This window comes from Haliotis rufescens, unplaced genomic scaffold (assembly GCF_023055435.1).
Source record: "Haliotis rufescens isolate VD_foot unplaced genomic scaffold, xgHalRufe1.0.p SCAF_8, whole genome shotgun sequence".
Taxonomy (NCBI): Eukaryota; Metazoa; Mollusca; class Gastropoda; order Lepetellida; family Haliotidae; genus Haliotis; species Haliotis rufescens.
Genome location: NW_025964372.1, coordinates 47,785,957 through 47,810,297, shown reverse-complemented (window position 1 = coordinate 47,810,297; position 24,341 = coordinate 47,785,957). Strand labels below are relative to the sequence as shown.

The window sequence follows — 24,341 nt, the reverse complement described above, 5'->3', positions numbered from 1 at the left end:
GAAACCGATTAACTACTCAGTTATTGTAACAGGATATTGTATATATAGTTTTTTAGGAATTTAGTTTTAGCTTTTTTCATTTCAAGTAGTTGTATACATCTTCATTAGTTGTAGTACAAAATGTGTATGCTTGGGTTAAGAGTCCAAGCGGTTGGTCCATTATATTGAAGGGTGGACAGGTTAGTCTATTCCTGTCCCTTTGTCACAAACTCTGTAGCTTGTCATGACATACAATAGCCTTTCAGCCTCCTAGCTGATTAACATTATCAGACTACAGCTTTCTTCCCCAACATTTGCACACTTTTAATTCACTCTGCTTATAACTCTGCACAGACAAGACATGGACTACATATAGTTCAGGTTAGTTATTATCTTTCCTATTAAAAGCGTAAACAAGCAAAATATCACCAAAAAATGGCATAACCTTTATCTAAACTCAAATAGCCAAATAAAAAAAGTACACTGCAAACCACTAACCAAAAAAATCGACAGAGTAACCACTAAACTCCAAACAGGACACACCAACCTAAATAACCACCTAACAAAAATAAAAAAACACACTATAGGTAACTGCCCACACTGCAAACAACTAGAAACCCCAGAACACGCACTCATCCACTGCACACATTACCTAACACATCGAACCGCATTACAAACCAACCTCAATCTAAACAAGGCTCTCACTCTAGAAGCAATACTAAACCCACAAAATAAACTAGAAAACTTCAAGGCCTTAGGCGTATTCTTAATCAAAACGGAACTAATAAAACGCATCTAAAAACACTATAATCTACCAAATCAAAATCACATAAACAAACAAACATCCACCATACCCAGCTCCCTTAGTTCTACTCCCCAACCCCATCGGCATCTATTCCAAATCTCAAAATTCCCAAATTCTATATAAGCAACCCCTAAAGCCCCCTCTTGGGTTGCACACACCACTTTCGCCCCTTTCGAAAACACATTAAATGGCCTGGCCGGGCCCGTGTGCTAAAAATACGCATCAGTCGGAAAGCGCACGTAAATCTCCAAAGTAAGTAGGTAAGTAAGTTATTATCTTTCCTAAATAAGTCCTCAGCATCAACTGTCAGTGCAGTTGATCGGCCAGCTGAGGGGGAAGAGAGAGCAGAGGAGATAGAAGAAGTGGATATAATGGATACAGAGGATACTGATGAGACTGCACTCTGCTTGTAACTCTGCACTGACAGGACATGGACTACATATAGTTCAGGTTGGTTATTTACATTATCTTTCCTAAATAGAATTCTAACTTATCATTTAAATATGTTATCAATAATGTAAAATATTGTAAATGCTTACCAATGATATCAAATAATCAAGATATCTTCTATTTTATCGGTATAAAGTGTTTAACATGTAAGTATGTGTGAGAGTATGAGTTTTGAATGTAAGGATTGAATTAGAAGTTGGTTTTCTATAATTTAAGGAAATGGTTGTCATGATGTATGTATGTATGTATGTATGTATGTGTGTATGTATGTATTCAGGCATTTTAGTTATGTTATTTACTTTTTAAAGGAATGCCATAATCCTATATGATGTGGGTTTATAGACACATCCCGGTGTCACCCACAGGGTATGTATAAATCCTTTATTTTATCATTCACTTATGAATGAATTTATATGTATTAACTATGTGTTATAATTTAACACAACCTGGAAGCATTTTATAATATATTCCAGTAGTATACAGTGCACTTATGCCCGTTTTTTAATTGCAGCCCTCCCATTGGCTGATTTCTGTCCGTCATATATTGCAGCCCTCCCATTGGCTGATTCTACCCGCAGGGTCCCCCTCCCCCACCTCCCAACCCAGAGTAATGACGTCATATATTTCTGTCCTCTCATTGGCTGATTTCTACCCGCAGGGTCCCCTCCCCCACCCAGGGGTCCCACCCCTCCACCCTCCACCCAGGGTCCCATCCCATTATGATTTGAGCGCTGTTATGTAACTTATTCATAATTAAACCTAGTGAATGCTATTCTATACTTAGTGTATACAATAATAATAAAAAAGAAATTAAAAAAATACAAAGTGAAATTCTCCAGCTCAAAAAGAAATAGAGAAAGGATATCTTTATTGAAAGCGTCTCAGCAAAACGTTAAAGGTTTTCTTTTGGGACATTTGGTGGTTCCGTAAGGAACCTGTGCGTACGCTGTACACGTGGATGTTGACGACGTCTTAGATCGTCGTGGATGGTGAGCCAAATACGGTCTTCAGGTAGACGCAGTTGGGGGAATGTCTTCTATGTTCTTGTAATATTTTGTCTTCATATTTCCATTTGTACAGTTTAATACCACACATATAGCACTGAACGCAATCGTTCATTCCCGTGTAGAATAACCCGCACCTGGCCGGCTCGAGAGGAGTCTGCTTAATTTGAATAGGAAATTTGTAGTAGGTATCTAAACGATTTTTAAAATACCTGTAGGAAGGGTGATCGGGAATGAACATAATATCCGATCCCAAAGTCCAGGAACTCCGACAGCTATCTGCATCCAAACATTTACATCCGTAGTCGACACTATCTTCGCAATCCGCGCTTAAATCTGGAGAATCCATTTTCACGTCCGATATCTCCAACAGCTCGAGCCGCAATGATAAATCCGCGATGACGGTCCGGCGATCAAAATCACGTGACCAGCCGGATAACCAATGAACGTCCAACGCCGGACAATCACGTGACAGTTCCGGGTCAATGACCCGCACTCAAACCTACATCATTACCATGGTAGCAATGTCCCCTTTACCTATAGCTTCGGACATCCTGACAACTTTGTTCCCGTGCCGTCTATACGTTTTCAAGAATAAACATACATCGATCATATTGACGGGGCAATAGATATATACATACCTTACTCGTAATGCAAACACGCATTACCTTAAAGCACTACGTTACGGTATATATCTGTCAAAATAACTCGCGAGCGTTTGTCCATAATGTTACATCCGTTGTCTTAAAGGGGACAGTATAACGATGTTAGTATTATAAGAGGTTAACCCTAGAGGTCTACAGGCATTGTCTCGTGGTACCGCTGTTAGGCCTTAAAGGTCGGCTCTACGTATAAAATCAGAACTCGTAGCCCAACTGTACGAGTATAAAGGGTGACACAGCCGACCTTAAGAGGTGTTAATACGCGAAATTACCTCGCCCTCATCATTCGATATCGTCATGGCGTGGTGTCAACGAGGTTGTAAATCGTGGGACCCATATTTCTAGACTTCTCTAAAGCTTTCGACGTGGTATGACATAACGGGCTAATACAAAAACTGAAAAATGAGCAGGACTTAAAGGCCAAATAATAAACTATATCCAAGACTTCCTAACTAATCGCAAAATAACCGTTGGTATCGACCAAACGCTATCGGACCAGTGTCCCTTAGAAAATGACACCCCCCAAGGTAGCATTCTAAGCCCAACACTTTTCAACGTTATTATTAATGACCTATTCGTTTGAATACCCAATAAAATATAAACTTCCAAATACGCGGAAGATGGGGCCCTCTGGGTCCGCACTAGAAGCATAAATATGGCTCAAAAATTACTGCAGAATGCATTAAATAAAATTCAAATAAGGGTAAATAAATGGGGTTTCTCACTAAATGCCGAAAAAAACACAGGGATAGTATTCAAACACAGAAATATGCGTGCAAACACTCCCAACTACAACTAAACAACAACAAAAAACAAAATACAATTCCAAAAAGAAACCAAATTCCTTGGACTAATCTTTGATGAACACCTCACCTGGGGTGTTCACATTAAAAACCTAACAAATAGATGCACTAAAGACCTAAACACACTACGCTGCCTGACAGGTTCCAAGTAGGGGGGCCTCCAAGAAGACCCTACTATCTCTTTACAAATCACTAATTAGATCAAAAATAGACTATGGATGCCAAATATACAACACCTTAAACTCCTCATTAAGAGATAAACTAAACTCAATTCAATATCAAGCACTCAAGATAATCACACGCACTCAGCATGGCACACCGAGCATATCGCTACAGGCACTAACAGGCGAAATACCCCTGGATCTACGCCGAGAACATCTAACAATAAATAACTGGGCCTCAACCCAACAAAAAGGCCAAAATCCAACAGATCCTTAAAACTAATAAGAGCCCCAGACTCCAAGCTCTAGCTCGCAAAAACCCTCAATTAACATCAATCTCTCAACGCATAATAAATTACCGAAATACACACAACCTAAATTATGTACAGTTAAACACAGTCCCAAATAACACCTTCACACCCAAACTCCGACCCCCCAAAATCGACATATCTCTCTCCACCAGACTAAATAAAGCAACTAATCCAAATACCGCTATATCCATCACATTTGCATACATTCACGAAAAATGTCCAAATTGGTGTCACATTTACACAGACGGGTCCTTTGACCCTGGCTCAAAACGCACAGGATTCGGCATCCATATCAACGAACCCCAAAAAGAAACACAATCATATGGGCTCCCAAATGAACAATCAATTTTCACAGCCGAATTAATGGGGATAGTAACAGCCCTATACTGCGATCAAATAAATAGACACCAAAAAACCCTAATCCTTTCAGACTCATTAAGTGGACCCCAGGCCATAAAAAACAAAAACACAAAAAAGCTCCCAAAACCAATACAACAGATAATTAAAAGCGCCAACAATCTACGTAAACTAGGTAAAGACATAGAAATAGTTTGGATCCCTGCCCATGTTGGAGTGTTTGGCAACGAACACGCAGACAAAGCAGCCAAATCAGCACTAAAATTAGAAGAAGTAAGCATCAACCTGCCAATATCAAAAATGAAATTAAAAGTATCACAAAGGAGAAAGTCTTCCAAAAGTGGCAAAACAACTATCAGAAATCTGATTGCAAACTAAAACACCTGCTACAAAACCCAATCAAAAAACAAAAATCCATAATAAAATATAAAAAATTGACAGAGTAATAACTAAACTACAAATAGACCACACTAAGTTAACTCCCACCTACACCAAATTAAAAAACCTCCAACCGGTAAATGCCCCCACTGCAACTTAAAAGAAACGCCTGAACGCGTAATACTATATTGCACACATTACCAGCAACACAGAACAACACTCCAGTCCACACTAAATTGCAACAATCAAATGACACTAGCAAATTCCAAACCTATAAAACCACACAAACTCCCTTTAGTCAAAACACACACACACACACACACACACACACACACACACACCTTTTGCAAGGCATACGACACCATTATGCTCAAAGGAGAAAAAACTGATCATTATCATTTGAATGACAAAGCCACTGGCCAGATCCTGCCAGGTACTGATCAGATCCTGACCAGATGCTGTCCAGTTACTGACCAGATCCTATCCTGATACTGATCAGATGCTGACCAGATGCAGGGAATTATGAAACTAAGGATTTTAGTGTGGAACTAATACGTCGTTACCGATGACCCCTTTACCTACTGCTTTCGACATCCTGACAACTTTGTTCCCGTTCCGTCTACACGTTTTCTAAGAATAAACATACATCAATCGTTCTCAATGTTTTCTGTCTTTATTCTGACCGTCTCTAGTGGACATTTCAGGTGTCAATATTGCTGGAGTATTGCTAAAAGCGGCGTAAAACCATTCCCACTCACTCACTCACTAAAGCCAATTTCACCTCTGTCTTTATTCGATATTTATAACGTTTTCTGCTCGGGTGTTCGACATTAGGTCGACTGCCGCCGTCATGTCAGGACACGTAGAACTATCGTGGGATACAGAAGAAGAAGAAGAAGAAAATTATTTTATTATAGTGCCACCTGGTGTTTAAAAACAGTAAAAAACATTACACGTATACATACGTATGATTGATAAAAACATCAGCCGACCCATGAAGGATCTATGAGGCACTTAAAATCATTAAATTATCCATTATATAAATTGGCAAGAATAATACACGAACAAAATCGAAAGTACACACACACGCACGCACGCACACACGCACGCACGCACACACACACACATAAATATTACACGCATTTCATTTTCAATCACACATACAGTGTACCACATCCACTCAATATCACGTGCGCATACATCACATACAAACACTACCCACATACTCATCTATCACTCACAAAAACATACACATTATATACATCACTGCCCGGCACGTTGTCGCCGGAGAAACATTGACGTCACTGTTGCGGCCAGAGGTTTACACAAGCTGACACACTGCATAAGGAAGCGAAGTTGATCACAAGGGTGGAAACTCAGAAACTGTGAATTGGCAATGCAGGCTTTTCTCCATAGGTCGTAGCGGATATCAGAGAAAAGGGTACAGTTGATCAGGAAATGGGTCTCGTCTTCAACTTGATGTTCATCACAGAACTGACATATACGGTCATTAAGTGGGGTAATCGGTCGCCGGAATCTGCCGAGCTCAATTTCTAAAGGTAAAGTCGCACATCTCAATTTTGCAAGAACACTACCCTGTTGTCTGTTCAGAATATTCCGGACATAAGACTCGACGTGTGCGGATGCCTTGAATAGCCTGTAGGTCCGCAGTTTGTTCCCATTGGTTAATCCCCTGTCATTCCATAGATCCACCCACCAAGAGTCAGCGTCGGCGGCAATGATACGGTCCTTAAGAACTTTGAAATCATTTTCAGCAATATTATACATGTCCAGATTACTTGAATCAAACCTTTTCAACAAAGACACAGCAGAATTTACCCATGATTTCCGGAAGCGTTTAGACCAGTTCACTATCACAGTAATCTTTCGATCAGATTCAAGAGATATTATTTTCTTCCACAGTCGTAATGTTTCTAAGTTTTGAAGAGTTATCGACGAAAGCCAGCCCATCTCGCCACGAACAGCTAGGTTGGGAGTTTTATTTCCGACGCCCAAGAAAAATCTGCAGGCGCGGTGTAAAACATTATTAATGCATCTAAATTCTCTTAAACCCCAGATCGCAGAGCCGTAAGATAAAATTGGTTGCACCAAATTACTGTACAATGTGTTGAAGACATCATACGCCATGCCTCCTACCGCTTTGAATTTACAAATGAGAACTCCCAAAGCTCTATTTGCCGACTTCGCAAGTTCCTTAGCACAATAATTTAGATCCAAGAGTTCTTGAAACCACAATCCCAAACGCTTATAAGCGTGGGCAAAACTGATCTTTTCCGTGCCAATAACAAACGACGCGCTCGACTTTTCCACACCTGTTGGTCGGAAGTGAACCACCTTCGTCTTGTCGATGTTTATCAGCAGACGCCACTTAGAGCACCACCTTGCGACGACGTCCATCATACGTTGTAAACTGGCTTCGTTTGGAGCAATCAAAGCAATATCGTCTGCGTAGAGGAGTATACTTAACATCGAGTCGCCAACACTGACGCCACATTGAAGAGAGTTAATTTCACTGGCCAGGTCGTTAATAAAAACTGCAAAGAGCGTAGGTGACAGGACACAACCTTGTCTCACCCCGGTGTTAACATTAAACAGGTCTGTTAAATATCCATTGACGCGGACTTGTCCTGTAGTGTTTTCATACATGGACGTAACAGCTTCATAGAATTTTCCGTCTATTCCTAGTTTACGGAGTTTGTACCATAGGCAGTCTCTGTTCACTTTGTCGAACGCTTTCATGGCATCTATAAAACAGACGAATGTGGATTGTTTGGACAGTTTTCTGTTATGCAAGGTTGAATACAGCGTTAATAAATGCTCTTGAGTACCTCTCTTTTTACGGAAGCCATTCTGTTCCTCTGCCAAGACGTTGTTTTCTTCTAACCAACTGGAAAGTCTATTGTTAAGTATATCAGCGTAGATCTTGCATGGTACCGACAAAAGCGAAATACCTCGATAGCCTAACGGGTCCCTGGGATCGTTATTCGGTTTCTTCAACGGATGAATTATACTACGCTTCCACAGGTCAGGACAGGTTCTATTTTCAAAACAGTACCTGAATAGCTTCAGAAGAATCTCGATGCAACTTCCGTTTTTAAGAGCTTCGGCTGGTATGGAGTCACCACCAGTGGCTTTTCCGAATTTTGTTCTTGACACTGCATTCTCGACTTCTACAGATGTAATCGGAGCGTTCAAACTGGATTTGTCGAAGACAGCATCGATGACTACGTTATTATGAAACAGTTCTTCAGAAATGTTCTTGAAATGTCTTTCATCAAACTTAGAGTTTGTGTCGGCTACAAACAGCTCGCTGTAGTTGACCTTCCACGTATTTAACACAACATGCTTGTCTGTAGATATGCTATCTCCGGAATGAACTTCCCATGGAATGCTGGTGTCCCTGTCGTTTGCCACTCCAATCTTCCCAATAGTTCTCCAGAAATCCCTTGAATTTTTACTGTTGTACTTATCAAGTAGTCGCTGTTGTTCGGTAGCCCGGTAAGAGCGCTTAAGTTTCCGTAGTGTTCGGTCAAAAGATTTTCGCGCTGCTACAAATGATTTTTTCAAGTCTTTTTTTCGAACAGGCGATTTACATCTCAACCACTGGCGTTCAGCTGCGCACGACACGTCCCACAGCTCTTGGAGTTCTTGACACCAATAAGGCTTGTAAAACGATTTACCCTTATTGTTTCTACACTTTCCTTGAAGGACCGACCGACCAACCGTTTTATCAAGTTCGTGATGCATAAAAGTTATAAATTCATAATAAGCTGCATTAACGTTGTTTTTATTGGACAATTCAGTCTCAATATTCTTTATTGCCTCATTAAGTCTATCGAGTGAGTCGGGATGGCTTAGAAAATATTCTGGTATCCTATCCTGCCTGTATCTTCGGGGCTGAGCTGGTAACTCGACTGTATCGGGGGGGTTGTTAACCGGACTGACAGTGGAGGGCAGTGATATTTGCCAAGTTAAAACAGAATGATCTGGAACAGCGTCAGGGACGTTTGTGGGGTTAATCAAGGATGACATACGAATAACATCAAAACACTGAAAATACGACAATTGTTCATGCGCAGCTACAACATAGTCAACCACTGACGCACCATTCTTTACATACGTGAAATCCTGGTCACCCTTACGCCCGTTCAATACACACAAATTACTTTCAGTCAAAAAATCCAAAAACATCGTCCCATAAGAATTCTCACCACTATCAATAGTCACTCTTTCCGGTATACAGTCCACACCCTCAATGAAATCCTGTTCCTTTCCTATTCTCGCATTGAAGTCTCCACACAAGCAGATGATTCCTTCATTTTGATACATATAAATATTTTCTAATAATGTTTCAAAGAATCTTTCTCCATCATTCACACGGCTAGAACTAACAGGAGGGAGATAACAGACACACAAAATAATTTTAAAGTTAAAATCACATTTTGAAGTTAACCTAAACCAAATGACATCATTGGATTCCCTATCTAAAATGTCAACACAAAATTGTTCTAATAATCTATCCTTAAAAAAAGCACCGCATCCTCCAGACCCTCGTTCGGCACGCTTATTCTGGTTGCGGCGATTATTTCCAATCCATGTATAATCTTTTATCTCCAAACTCTCTTGACCTCTAAGAAATGTTTCACAGACACCAAAAATGTCACAGTTTAAGTCTGACACAACAGACTGTCTGAACTGACTATTACTATTCACACTCTGTGACCAACCCCCCGTGTTCCAAAACCCTAACCGCAGTGCCCCCTAGTTGTTAGTTGCATCTGGTCGTTTTCCTTTGGTCACAAGTTTAGTGCCGCGCACATAGTAGTCACTGTCCTTTCCGATCTGTTTCAAAATTGTTCTGAGCGATGCTTGGGTATTCCGGGCTTCAAGGGGCAGCTCTTTTTCGATATACACACGGTCATACTGCTTGCTAAGTTTCAGTTTTCGTTTCGCCTTCATCACTTTTGCTAGCATGTTACTGTTGTCAAGGGTTGCTATTACAACACCAGGCCGGTCGTCATGGCCGACTTTCCGTGAAGCAGCTGAAGCACGTGCGTCATGCAGACCGAGCCCGTCAAGTAACAATGTGTTTACCTTATGCAGGGTCACACTGACGTCGTTATCTTCGCATGATGATTTAGGCAGGTTTTTAATCACAATGTTTACATTTGGTAAACCAGTCTTAGTGACGTCAGCAAACCTGGCCTTCAACGTTTCACAACCACTTTCCAGTCTTGTTATTTGTTTACTCAAAGTTTCACACTTGCTGTTAAATTCTAACCGTACAGACTTGATTTCTTCCGATATCACAGATTCAGCGATCTCACGAAATTTAACACAAATCTTTGATTCCAGTGACATTTCAAGGGCATTCATGCGTGTTGTCATGTCAGTGTTCATATCACTCATCTGTTTCGTGAGCTTTGACATAGCGTCCAACATTACATGGGCCATATCTGGTGAACATGGGTTGTCATTCTTGCTAATAGTATTATTACAGGGCTCACCGTTTGTTGAGATGCTACAAAAGTCCGTATCTTCCACACATGTGACGGGTCTCGCCACGGCGTTTGAACTGGGCGCCATTACTGTGTTGACAAAGCTTGCATCGTCGTGGGTGTCTTCTCGAGCTTTTTTCGAATCTTCTGGGAATGAACTTTCCAGCTTTCGCTTCTGAGATGAATTAATATCCATTTCTGAACAGTCTAATTGACGAAAGACACACAAATAAGGCACTTGCAGTTGAAAACCAACAGATTTGTTGGAGCCAGAAAATCGCCCTGTTTCTCACCTTCACGCATGCGTTGTAAAACATTCACGTTTAAACACCCTTTCCGCGTATTGATGAGTGGAAGTAGCGGTGCTGGAAAGACAACCTTTGTATATAAGTTGCTGCAGAGTTTAGATAACGATTTACCACTGTGCGAAAAACCCGATGTCACCGTGTGGGTATTTAGCGAACAACAGGTTCTGTACGATGAAATATCGTCTTTCTGCGAGAAACACGGTATAACCATATATTTTATACGTAACGTCATCGAAGCAGAAATGTTAGTTCGAGATAAGAGTTGGATAGTCGTAGACGATTTTCTGGGCGATATTACGTCAGAGGAAGAGTCAGAGTTACTTAGATGGTTTGTGAAAAAGTCGAGTCACAGAAATGTATCACTGATATATTTACAGCAAAATTTATTTGCTAAAACGAAACACCATCGAGCTATAAGTTTAAATAGTAGTCATATGGTAGTTTATAAAAACCCGAGAGATGGGTCTCAAATCGAAACATTAGCTCGTCAAGTATATCCCACGAAAATAAAATTTATACGAGAGGCGTATTACAAGGCGACGAAATTGCCTCATACTTATTTGATGTTAGATCTGACTCCCGCGACACCCGAAACGTATAGATTTAGAGGGAATATATTTGACGGGGCAATAGATGTATACATACCTTACTCGTAACGCAAACACGCGTTACCTTAAAGCGCTACGTTACGGTATATAACTGTCAAAATAATGCACTAGTGTTTATCCATAACGTTACATCCATTGCCTTAAAGGGGAACGGTATAACGATGCTAGTATTATAAGAGGTTAACCCTAGAGGTCTACGCGCATTGTCTCGTGGTACCGCTGTTACGCCTTAAAGGGCAGCTCTACGTATAAAATCAGAACTCGTAGTCCAACCGTACGGGTATAAAGGGTGACACTGCCGACCTTAAGAGGTATTAATACACGAAATTACCTCGCCCTCATCATTCGATATCGTCATGGCGTGGTGTCAACAAGGTTGTAAATCGTGGGACCGCGTGCATAGTGCTGATAAGGATGGAGCCTATAGTAGGGAAAGTTGTAGTAGCGATTCCCGGGACAGTAGTGACGACAGCGCGACGTCTGAGTACGACTTCACCGACACTAGTGACTACGATACATCTACAACTGAAACTAGTTCGGAAGAAGGGAGTAGTACCGATACTGACGATGAAAATGTTAACGTAAATCCGGCGAAAACGATCGATAGTCACGTGACTAAACCGAAGACGTCCGGGGTACAAAAGAATAAATCTAACGTTAACCGTCTCAAATTGAAGCTAGACATTCCTCCGGCTACATCTTGGGAAGAGTCATGAATAAGAGTATAGTGAAGAAAAATGCCGATATATTACACTATATGTGTAGAGCGACGCCTCGCGTTAGAAACAAGCTTATACGCCATTTACCTAAAGAAGTCGTAGACGCGATATCCGAGGTAGCGTCGAATATATTTCTCGGACACGTACCGATGAGTGTCAGTCAGAGAAAATCCTTACTCAAACACAGAACAAAACTACACGAGCTCAGAAAAAAGCGAGGGTCTGTAAAACATAAAAAAACGAATACTACAGCAAAAAGGAGGATTTATCGGGGCATTAGCGGCAGTTTTAGCGCCTCTGGCTATTAAGGTGTTGTCGGGTATAGTATCGTAATGTCTTCGGATCAAGCCAGACGTATGATTTTAATCCCCTATTCTCTATACGAGACTCTGACGCGATAACGGTATATTGAAAAAAGATTTTATTTTCAATCAGTCGAGGAAAACTAATTTAAACGAGATTCGAGAAACGCTGGAAAACGACGACACTACTTCATATGACCGGCTACAGAAATACAGCGGTCTCTTAGAAAAAGCTTTAAGTTTACAACGTCGAGCTAGAATAAAGGAGGATAAGCCGCGAAAGGCATTATCCGTCGACGAAATACCGCCGAAGCAAGAGCCAGTCCAGACCAGTATCGACGGATTTAGCGTGGTGTCGGATACGTTGCAAACTCTACCTAAAACGTATAAAAATACCGCTCTCTCGTTACTGGAACGCATAACAAAACATCCTAGATTGGGGTGGGACGAATATGGGAGGTTAAAGGTCGATGGTCAGACTTTACGAGATCATAGGGTTGCCGATATCGTAAGGGATTTATCTCGCACTAAAACGACAGCCTCGCCCCCTAAGGGTTGGGATATCGTCCTGGGGTTATTAAAGGAACGGGGCTTAAATAGGGAGATGATAGGTAATAGGCGACGTTGGCGAGAGTTAGAGTGGCAGTACGGGCACGAAGACACTGAACATGAACAAATTTACACCCCGAGTCCCAAGAAGAAAACAAAAAGTTCGAGAAAAAGTTTATCGTGGGAAGCCACGCATTCTAAGTAAAAAGTGGTCTGATTGGTTAAAAAAAGTTTATTACGACAGAAAGCATGTCGCGAGTTATGGCGGCGTTACACCTTTAATGGATGCTATAGGTCGGACTAGGAAACGCAATAAACCTACGCGTGGAATGGTACAAAACTGGTTAGAAAGTCAGACAGCGTATACGCTGCACAGAGATGTACGAAATAAGTTTCAGAGAGATTCGTTTAATTCGTCTATCGTTACTAGCGACCAGTTGTGGCAAATGGATTTGACCGTTATGGCGTCTTTGGCTAGCGAGAATGACTCGTATAAGTATATCTTGTGCGTTATAGACGTGTTTAGTAAAATGGTATGGGTGGAGCCTTTGAAATTAAAAAATCCTTTACACGTTCTCGAAGGTTTTAACGCATTCTCAAACGCGCTGAACCTCGAACTCCTGAAAGTATTCAAAGCGATAAGGGAAAAGAATTCGATAACAAATTATTTAAAAGTTTTGTAAAAAATGAAATGCAGTCCAACTATTATACTAGTCAGAATCCTCAAACCAAGTGCGCGGTTGTTGAAAGATTTCAAAGAACCCTAAAACAACGTATGTGGAGGTATTTTACTAAAACCCGTTCTTACAAGTATATCGACATATTACAAGATTTGGTGACGGCTTACAATTCGAGTTATCATAGAACTATAGGCAGAAAACCTCTGGAAGTCAGACGAGATAACCCGGTAGTTGAAATAGGCGTGCTCGATTTCATAAAAAGTTCGCGAAAGAAACGCCTGAAAAAATTAGCGTTAAAGGTTGGTACTCCCGTTAGATTAAGTAAAAGTAAAATGGCGTTCGAGAAAGGTTATACTTCTAACTGGACACGGGAAGTGTTTTACATTACGAGAGTAGTTAAAGGTAGACTGCCCCTGGTGTACAAAGTGGGAGACTATTCGCGGAATGAATTAGTTGGAACGTTTTATCGGGAGGAACTACAGCCGGTTAAAGAGCCCGATATGTACGAAATTGATAACATCATATCAGAAAGAATTAATCCTGAAACTGGGCTGCCCGAGGCGTTTGTTTCTTGGAAAGGGTACTCAAAAATTTTCAATCAGTGGCTACCGAAAGATAGTATTTTACAAATCGTGTAGCTTATATACGGATCGATCGAGAGGTTAAAGGGGTAATACCGCGATGGATTCAAACCATACAAACTTTTACGTTACGCTACCGAGTGACGCCTCTATGGTTTACAGGCCTGAAAACAAAGCCAATGAGTACACGACTGATTTACCTTATCCATTACATTTCAATAGACACGAATGGGAAGTAGGGGTATCTCAAGTTCAAATACCCGTGACATGGCGAAACGTACATAACCCTCTCAACACCCTCAGCGTATCGATCGTCGGTAAAATCCTTACGACCACAAGCGGTTCCCGTGGCAACGTGGATTTGCCTTTCGCGCATGCCTGTTCGCTAACCATTGCCGAAGGACATTATACCGGCAGCCAATTAGTTGCGGTGATCAACGAATCGTTACAGAGAGGTATCAAGTCCGAAACCAAGAAATTGTCGGATGTAGATGCTAATGAATTTTATTACTATCCAACGGATTGGGAGTTTTTAACTATTAAGAACCACACCGTTTATTTCAAATTACCTCCTGTTTCCAAAGAAGAAGAAAAACAACATACCCGAGTAAGGCTTTTCAAAATATCGATAAAACTTCACCCAGCCTTAGCGAGATTATTGGGTTTTGTGACAAAGTCCGATGAACACGTGTTTACGTTACACGAGGAAAAGCAGGCGGCTACCTTACCCCTTCATACCCTTAAAGATCAAACATTCCATAACCTGTACCTGTACAGCGACATTATAGAGTTTCAAGTTGTTGGAAACGCGTTAACTCCATTACTCACTCACGTACCCGTTAGTAAAGCTATGTTGGACGATTTTGTCTACGTCAAAGACTATAACCCTATACTGTACGTACCATTACGATATGAAACTGTGCGAAGTATTAGTATCTATATTAAAGACGATGCGGGCAGAAGTGTATCATTTCAAAGCGGACGGTCAATGGTTAAACTACACTTTCGAAAGAGAAGCGCATAATACTTCATCCATATCGTAGAAAGAGACGTTCTCGACTTCAGTTTGGTGGGGGCGTACCCGTTTATACGGGATGATATTATCAAGCGGGCGGAGGATTTGGGAACATACTCGGTGCTTTGGGGAGAATCTCGTTACCTATGATAAAAATCGTTGGGAAAGAGTGCGCTCAGAAGCGGAGTTAAGAAATTATCTAATGTCGTTCGAGATGTGGTGGAGGACGGCGTAAGTCCGCGGACAGCATTTAAGAGAAGAGCCGGGGAATTTTTGTCAGAAGGCGTTCAATCCGTGAACGGGTCAATACGTGCCCCGCCGGCTAAAATACGCAGAAAGAGGAAGAGAAATAAACCGCGTAGACGATGATTCGTGCCGAGGCTATACAATGTGCAAAGTCTGAACTAGATTTATTTTCAGTACCGGGTGTTGTGACGAGCATGACCGATAGTCAATGGGTGCGATATACTCCGACAACCTCTACAATCGGGTCTGGACCCATACGATTCGATATCCTAAATCCCGTTAATAGTTATATCGATTTAGCGCAGTGTTATTTGCGAATTGTTGTCAAAGTAACTAAAAGTAATGGCGACAATACAAACCCGAGAGCATCGGGACAAGATAATAATATACCTCCGGACCACGTGGCGCCTATAAATAATTCCCTTCACAGTCTTTTCCGCGATGTAAGGGTACAACTCGGTCAAAATCAGCAGGAGGTCACGCCTAGTCTCGGTACGTACCCCTACCGGAGTTATGTGGAATCGCTACTGTCCTTCGACGAAGAATCTAAACAGAGTTTTATGACGTGTCAAGGATGGTATGTGGACGAAGCCAACAAATTTGACGATCTCAATATGGACAATGCTCGCTGCAACTCGGGGACGAAAAAACGGTGGAAATCAATAGTTCCCACGCGTGAAGTAGAATACGTGTCAAGACTTAATTGCGATATATTTTTACAACCCCGTTATCTCTTAGACGGCGTTAATATAAAACTAGAACTCATTCGTTCATCGGATCAGTTTTGGTTGATGTACGCCGGTGGTGGGACTACTTATAAAAGTGAGATCGTCAGAGCGGAATTTTACGTGAGACAAGTGGAAGTTTCGCCACGAATAAGAGAACTACACATTAAAGCTTTACAGAAAGGGATAACTGCAAAATATCCTATAACGCGAGTCAAGACAACTGCTCACGATATACCAACGGGTGTAAGAGATTATCATAATCAAACTATTGTCAACGGAGATCTCCCGAAACGTATGGTCGTTGGTTTGGTGGAAAATAATGCGTATGCCGGTACATGCCATTTGAACCCTTTCAAATTTGGTCATCAAAGTTTGACAAATCTAAACGTAAAATTGAATGGCCAAGAGGTACACGGTAAATCTATCCACGTAGATTACGACGACGACTCGTCCAGATTGTACGAAACTTACTTAGACCTGTTTCGTAATGGCGGTGGACTGTGGCGAAATGGATTACACGGTATAACGGCCGAACAATTCCGTGGCGGTTTTACCCTGTACATTATCGATTTTAGTAACGATCTAGGCGCGGATGAAGGACATCACTACCCTAAACAATCGGGCAAAGTAGGAATCGAACTGTACTTTTCACAACCGCAAGCTCACCCTTTGACCATGATTACCTATTTGGAAATGAATAACTGCATTGAAGTGGACGCGTACCGTAACGTTATGATGACGTAAAGATGTTGTACACCTCGGATATAGACGCTTTCGTGCGAGGCGACTACGAGTTAAAGGACGTCTACAAAGGCACATTACCTAGGGATTATTTACTACGTACGCATAAACGAGAGACTTTACCGGCAGCCTATATCGTGAACACTGCGCCAGCTTCGCATTCGGGATTACACTGGATTTGCTTTTACGTACCGAATAAAGATACCGTAGAAAGTTTTGATTCATTCGGTTTGAATAATTCGCTTATGTATGCTGAATTCAATAGTTTTAAATATCTATACGGTAGACGTGCGTACAAATATTCTAGTAGCAAGCTTCAATGTTACGATAGCGTTGTTTGCGGTTACTATTGTCTGTATTTTCTATATTATCGGTGTCGACACAACTCCATGAGTCGTATTTTAAACAGTTTCACCGATGACTGTACTATAAACGATGATATCGTACACTCTTGGTATTGGAATATAAAAGCGTTAAAAACGTATATGCTACTATTTTGTTGTTTATTCGGATATTAAAGCAACGTACGGCTACAGGTTAAACGGTTGATATTAAGTATGACATGTTGGTACATTCGATATAATCGGGTGTAAATAGCTCCCGTCAACGGATCGGTCAGACGTATTCAGCGTCAGCGATCCGTAATACCAGCTGCTGCGCAACAGCCTCTGGTGATTAACCGATAACAACGGCGATGCGGTCAGCGTCAATGTCGCTCACGCACAGTGTCATAACTATTGTTAAGAAGTGACAGTTTCAAAATGTTCGCGACTATAGAAGGTAATGAAAACGGTATGATATTTCTTAATACATAAACGTGTTTAAATACGACATTGGGAAAGCTTTTGTATAAAGACAGTGTCTATTCACGACATATTATTCGTTGTCTCGCCTATTATGGAAGGTCTACACTTTCCAGTAACGTTAAACAATCCGAGTTCAGTCTTTATCAAAGGTAGCAATTGTAGCATCGTTCTCCATTCTTGCATGGTCATTGCTATTCCTTTAATGGTGGCCTTACCGGCCAGAAACATTCTCACGTCCAAAACTATACGGTTTTCAACTCGACATACGTTTAGTCTGGTCACTGCCGACAATTTGAACTGATTAAGCGAACACTTTTCGCCACGGGTGTTCAGACTTTTTATAGCCTCAGATCTGGGTAGATATTTTAATGTCTGGAAAATAGCGTTAGAGGCTTCGATCGGAGAATTATTAGTTGTCCTAGTGATCCATTCGGCTACCGAAGAACCGGTTAGAAGACACATCAGGATAGATGTACCTATAATCATAATACGCTTCTTTCCTTTAATGGATAAATTTCTACCCAACAAACCGCATTTAGCGGTAGCGATCATGGGAGGTTCGTCAACAGGCTGTTCCATGCTTTCTCAACTGTTGAATTAGCTAGTCGTTCGCCGGTTACGTGTATACTATTTAATTCCGCAAACCGGTGTTATATATAAATCTAAGTTACCGGGTTTGAGTGCGGGTCACTGACCCGCAACTGTCACGTGATTGCCCGGCGTTGGACGTTCATTGCTTATCCGGCTGGTCACGTGATTTTTATCGCCGGGCCGTCATCGCGGATTTATCATTGCGGCTCGAGCTGTTGGAGATATCGGACGTGAAAATGGATTGTCCAGATTTAAGCGCGGATTGCGAAGATAGTGTCGACTACGGATGTAAATGTTTGGATGCGGATAGCTGTGGGAGTTCGTGGACAGTGAAGTCAGATATTATGGTCATTCCCGATCACCCTTCCTACAGGTATTTTAAAAATCGTTTAGATACCTACTACAAATTTCCTATTCAAATTAAGCAGACTCCTCTCGAGCTGGCCAGGTGCGGGTTATTCTACACGGGAATGAACGATTGCGTTCAGTGCTATATGTGTGGTATTAAACTGTACAAATGGAAATATGAAGACAAAATATTACAAGAACATAGAAGACATTCCCCCAACTGCGTCTACCTGAAGACCGTATTTGGCTCACCATCCACGACGATCTAAGACGTCGTCAACATCCACGTGTACAGCGTACGCACAGGTTCCTTACGGAACCACCAAATGTCCCAAAAGAAAACTTTTAACATTTTGCTGAGACGCTTTCAATAAAGATATCCTTTCTCTATTTCTTTTTTCAGCTGGAGAATTTCACTTTGTATTTTTTGAATTTCTTTTTAATTATTATTGTATACACTAAGTATAGAATAGCATTCACTAGGTTTAATTATGAATAAGTTACATAACAGCGCTCAAATCATAATGGGATGGGACCCTGGGTGGAGGGTGGAGGGATGGGACCCCTGGGTGGGGGAGGGGACCCTGCGGGTAGAAATCAGCCAATGAGAGGACAGAAATATATGACGTCATTACTCTGGGTTAGGAGGTGGGGGAGGGGGACCCTGCGGGTAGAATCAGCCAATGGGAGGGCTGCAATATATGACGGGCAGAAATCAGCCAATGGGAGGGCTGCAATTAAAAAACGGGCATAAGTGCACTGTATACTACTTATTCCTACTCTTAGAGATAATAAGTATATATTTATGACGCCACACGGCTGCTAGTATTCTTCAAACTATATAGTTTGTAACTGATATATTCAGTTATGATATGAGATATTTAATATATGTATTACTATTTGAAAGTTCGGTAAATTGTATTTAATATAAGTTATCTACAACGAACTAGTGATGTGTAACTGTATGCGTTGCATGTATGGATTAATGTGACTGCTCAAACTAGGAAATAATTAATATGCAGCCGTATCTTTGAATGCTGTTCTATGTACAGTATATAATGTTATATTTTATTACAGGGTGATTAATTGAGGAAGTGATTGATAATGGAATAAATGTCACCTCAACAAACACAACCGCAGCTTTTCATTTTTCGTAATGAACCACCCCTGCAACATTATTAAGAATGTAGTACCAAACCACACCCAAACGAATCAAGAGTACTTACCAATACTTGAAATAAATGGTTGTTTTATCTACAGTGCCCTGGTAAACATATATCTCACATTTCTAGGGAAGGTGTCAGACAACAGACGAACCTGTCCAGCTACTTGTGCGATCTTCATTTCTGGTGAGTGCTTATTAATTTCTTGTCATAACATGACATTGTTATTATTTAAGATTACATGTTACCTTGAAGTTAAATGTTACATTTGTAAACTACTAATTTATCGTTTATTCAGATTGAATGTTACATATTCGTGTTTAACATTCAGGTATCATGTAGGGTTCGTAATGCAAGTCGTTTTCATCCTCATAGCTACACTATATAGCCGGAATGTATTTGATTTTCATGTTGTTGGGTTGTTTTGTTTGTTGTTTTTGTTTGTTTTCTTTTTTGTTGGTTTTTGTACGTGTTTTTGGTCATCTACAATTTTTATTTAGTTATTTGGTTAATCATTTTATTATTATTACTATTTATTCAGGAAAGGACATTCTTCAAAATAACAAAAATGCCTAAAGGTCAACGTAAAGTCGAATCCACTCAAAACAAGAAACCCTACTCCAGTCCGTCGAAACTCCTAGAATGGGATTTTGCTTAATTCTACAAGGCATCTAGGGATAAGTTCAGCAATATTGAAAATCGTATTAGTGTGAGTCAGCTGCCTGAAGCCTGTGCTTTAGAAGTGCTGAGCCGGGAAGGTTAAACTCGGTGATGGAGTAGAATTATACAAATTCTATGTCAAGACTGCATTCGATGAAATCCCGAAGGACCATGCCTGTTTTCATCCCAGAGAGGTTTGAACAAGAAGCCAAAAACTGTACGCATATGGTTTTTCGAGGTCAAGTGAAGACCAGCAAGAACTTGATGGCCAACAGTTTGCAGGTTTTTTTTAAAGTAAACAGAAACAAGAAGCAGGGAGCGGGAAAAACAGTTGGACTATCTGAAACTACAGCCAGTAGAGCTGTCACTAACGTCACTGTCGACGAGGACGACGACGGGGATGATTGTCATCATGAAAGTGGTAGTGACATGAAGAAGCATAATGAAACAGTCATCATTAGCGACGAAGAGAGTGATGACACGACATTCTGCCAGAATAGGGGGAAATGTGATCCGGCGGACATGACATATTTCTACACCGTATGTGGTGGACCGCATGGTCATGAATTCCAGCATTTTGAGGATGAAATGGACTTTTTATATTGTTTTGGTTGTGGTAAACTTTTGAAGTAACATTTGTGATAAATTTTAAAAACCGAGTCCATTATCCGTGATGGATCGCTGTAAGTTTTTATTTTGTCTAAGGCGCTGCGATTCGCACGTCAGAAACCTATTATCGTGGGTTTGAATCCCGGTTCGCTCCGATTATGTTTCTAGGTTTGTCAGCACCATAGCCATGCTCGTAGGTTTCACCGAAGTGGTAAACGTCTGAGACCTGCATCACTTCAGGCTTTCCTTCCACATTAAGCTGACACGCCGCGATAAAACTGGAATACTGTTAAAAGCGTCGTTAAAACCAACTCACTCACTAGTATATAGACAAGATACAATCTTCTTACTTTGAGTTGTTTGGGCGGCTTTCCGCATTATCCTCCTTTGAAGAAGGTCCATTCCGGAAATAAACTCGATAACATTAATCGGATCTTTGTGATAATTAATTGATAGACATATTAACCGAAGAAGAACAAAGAACTGAAAGGAAGATTTGTATTAATTGTCTGACTGTGTACCTGTCTTATACTGACCAATCATAGGCAAGCAATAGTAACGCATGACAACAGTGCGATCTATATTTAACACATATTTGTTGAATGCTTGTGACATATTGATGTTGGACCGCTCTCTAGCAGCACGTTGTTTAACGTTGACAATGTCTACATACAACGTTGATAGGTTAGTAAATTTCCACCCAGAGCAGACAGAACTGTCGTTTTCCTATAATAAAATTTCATCTCGATTGACTTAGATGGGACATACTGTATGTTTAATTTGTGTTGCATTTCAAACTTGTTCAACGAGTTAAATTAACATGCTAATGATTTCAAGAGTGATAAACCTTGGGTTTTTTTAATTTTTAATAGCATAATGGAAGGTCGCTCCTATTTCTACACGTGGAAATATGTATCCGTTCACCCGATGCTCTAAACGAAACAGTTGTCGCACAATCACCTCAGTGGTTTCCAGGCAGAGATAAATGTTTATAGGGTGATAAGGATCGTTGATCGTCGATGACATCGACATGGCTAAACGAATCATTATTTAGAAATCTCGAACTCGTCAAGTTCAAGTAGATGAAGTGGACACAACGCACAAAATTCAATATATTGAATCGTTACTAACTTTGTGTTACACTCTGGAACTTTGTAAAATTATTAGACGCCTTTCTGTTGAATTTTGTTTTAGTTGTATGCTTGAACAAGCAGAACAAGTTCGTACATGCACTGATGTCTGAGCAAGATCTCGTCAACCATTATGTTAATATGGCCTTTTCTGAGGTAAATGAAGACAACGTGATTGGAAACTATATTCAATTGGTTCGAGATGACTCATCTCTAAATCGTGTGTCACCAGTTATCATGTGTCAATATCAATGTAAAGATTTTAGAGATTCTTACATTAAGACTGATGAGTTAGTCAAAGATTTAAAAACACGTATTATCAAAATGCTGCAAATCGTACGAGGCCTCAAGCAAACATAAACAAGCCTACTGTATATGTGATATTAAATTATATTATATTATATTATATTATATTATATTATATTATATTATATTATATTATATTATATTATATTATATTATATTATATTATATTATATTATATTATATTGTTTCATGTATCATATGCTATTTATGTATTTGTGAATAAACAGTTGTTGACATTAATGTGACTTATTCCTGATATGATGTGAGATAGTGCTAACTCCAGATGCCCACATACGTCAAGCTTGTGGACGAGACACAACTCCACAATTATCCGCCAGCCGACCTTTTTGCTAAGTGCATAAGATTTGTGACAAAGTATTGGACCAAGTGTGTGCGGTTTTAATATAAAACAATGCGGTCATTAAAAAAGAGCTCACTGTTTGTTTAAGATGGCTATTGAACAACAACAGCAACAGCCCTCGCAGTTGAGAAATGAGTCCTACTTGGAGGAGTATTATGTTAATCCTCGTAGACCAGGTGCCTTTTCTGGACCTGGAAAGTTTCGGGCTGCATTGAAGCAACATGGTAAAAAATACAGTCTGAACACAGTGAAAAACTTTTTACAAGGAGGGGGCACGGGTGGCCCAGTCGCCTAAGGCGCCGCGATTCGCTGTGCAGAGTTGCGTCCCTTGGGCACGCCAGAAACCTATGATTGTTGGTTCGCATCCCGGTTCGCCCCGCTTATGTTTCTAGGTTTGTCAGCACCATACCCGTGCTCGTGGGTTTCACCGAAGTGGTAAACGTCTGAGACCTGCATCACTTCGGGCTTTCCTCCCACATTAAGCTGACACGCCGCGATATAACTGGAATACTGTTAAAAGCGGCGTTAAACCCAACTCACTCACTCACTCACGATGTACGTTCTTAGTTGTAATTATTTTGTCTCCAGCTTTCCGTTTTATAGCTTTGGTTCTTTTCTGCTCGGCTTCTGCTCTATCTATGACATCTTTAGCTTGTGATGTCATGAGCAGACTCTGGACGATATACATAATATGACAAGAGGACAAATCGAGGCTGTCGTAGATGTAGTGAGAATGTTACTTGATGGTCGCATACCTGTGACACGTGCTGAGAACCGCAGATTTTTGCAACCTAATCCGAATAACAACTACCTTAGGATTTTACGACGCTTCACTCATCCGAACACACGTGACGCGAGTATCAAACGCATTTTCATTCGAAACACACAGCTGATAACATTTATTTTTAAATTTGAACATTTACGTCAAGAGCGAGATGAGGCTAGAAATAATCTCCGTCGTCATGCAAGACGACAGAGACAACAGGGAAACATTGTACCAAGTGCAGCTTAATTGTTGGTGTAGTGAGTGAGTGAGTGAGTGAGTGAGTGAGTGAGTGAGTGAGTGAGTGAGTGAGTGAGTGAGTGAGTGAGTGAGTTTAGCAATATTCCAGCAATATCACGGCGGGGGACACCAGAAATGGGCTTCACACATTGTACCCATGTCGGGAATCGAACCCGGGTCTTCGGCGTGACGAGCGAACGCTTTAACCACTAGGCTACCCGACCGCACCTCAGGTGTAAACTAGGTAGGTTTTACATTTGCACTGTAACCGCTTGTTAGTCAACATGGATACAGAGTGTTTACTCCCTTTCTCCACACCTACCACGATTTCAATTATTGGAGGTACGTGCAGTGGAAAAACGTTTTTGTGTAGACGAATTTTGTTGAATACTAATGTCATGTTTGATAAAACACCAGAACTCATCGTGTATTGTTATGCCGCTTGGCAAGACATGTAC

The 24,341-nt window shown here is 40.8% G+C and overlaps 1 long non-coding RNA gene across 2 annotated transcripts; it reads left to right on the top strand.

The window, feature by feature from the left end:
* The first annotated feature begins 987 nt into the window (after nt 1–987).
* LOC124152759 lies at nt 988–21,282 on the top strand. Of its 2 annotated transcripts, none has more exons than XR_006863548.2 (3): nt 988–1,234; nt 19,944–20,000; nt 20,356–21,282. It is a non-coding gene; the product is annotated as an uncharacterized LOC124152759 (long non-coding RNA). The 2 variants fall into 2 exon arrangements; XR_006863549.2 differs by lacking the exon at nt 988–1,234 and adding an exon at nt 18,520–18,676.
* The last annotated feature ends 3,059 nt before the right edge of the window (nt 21,283–24,341 follow it).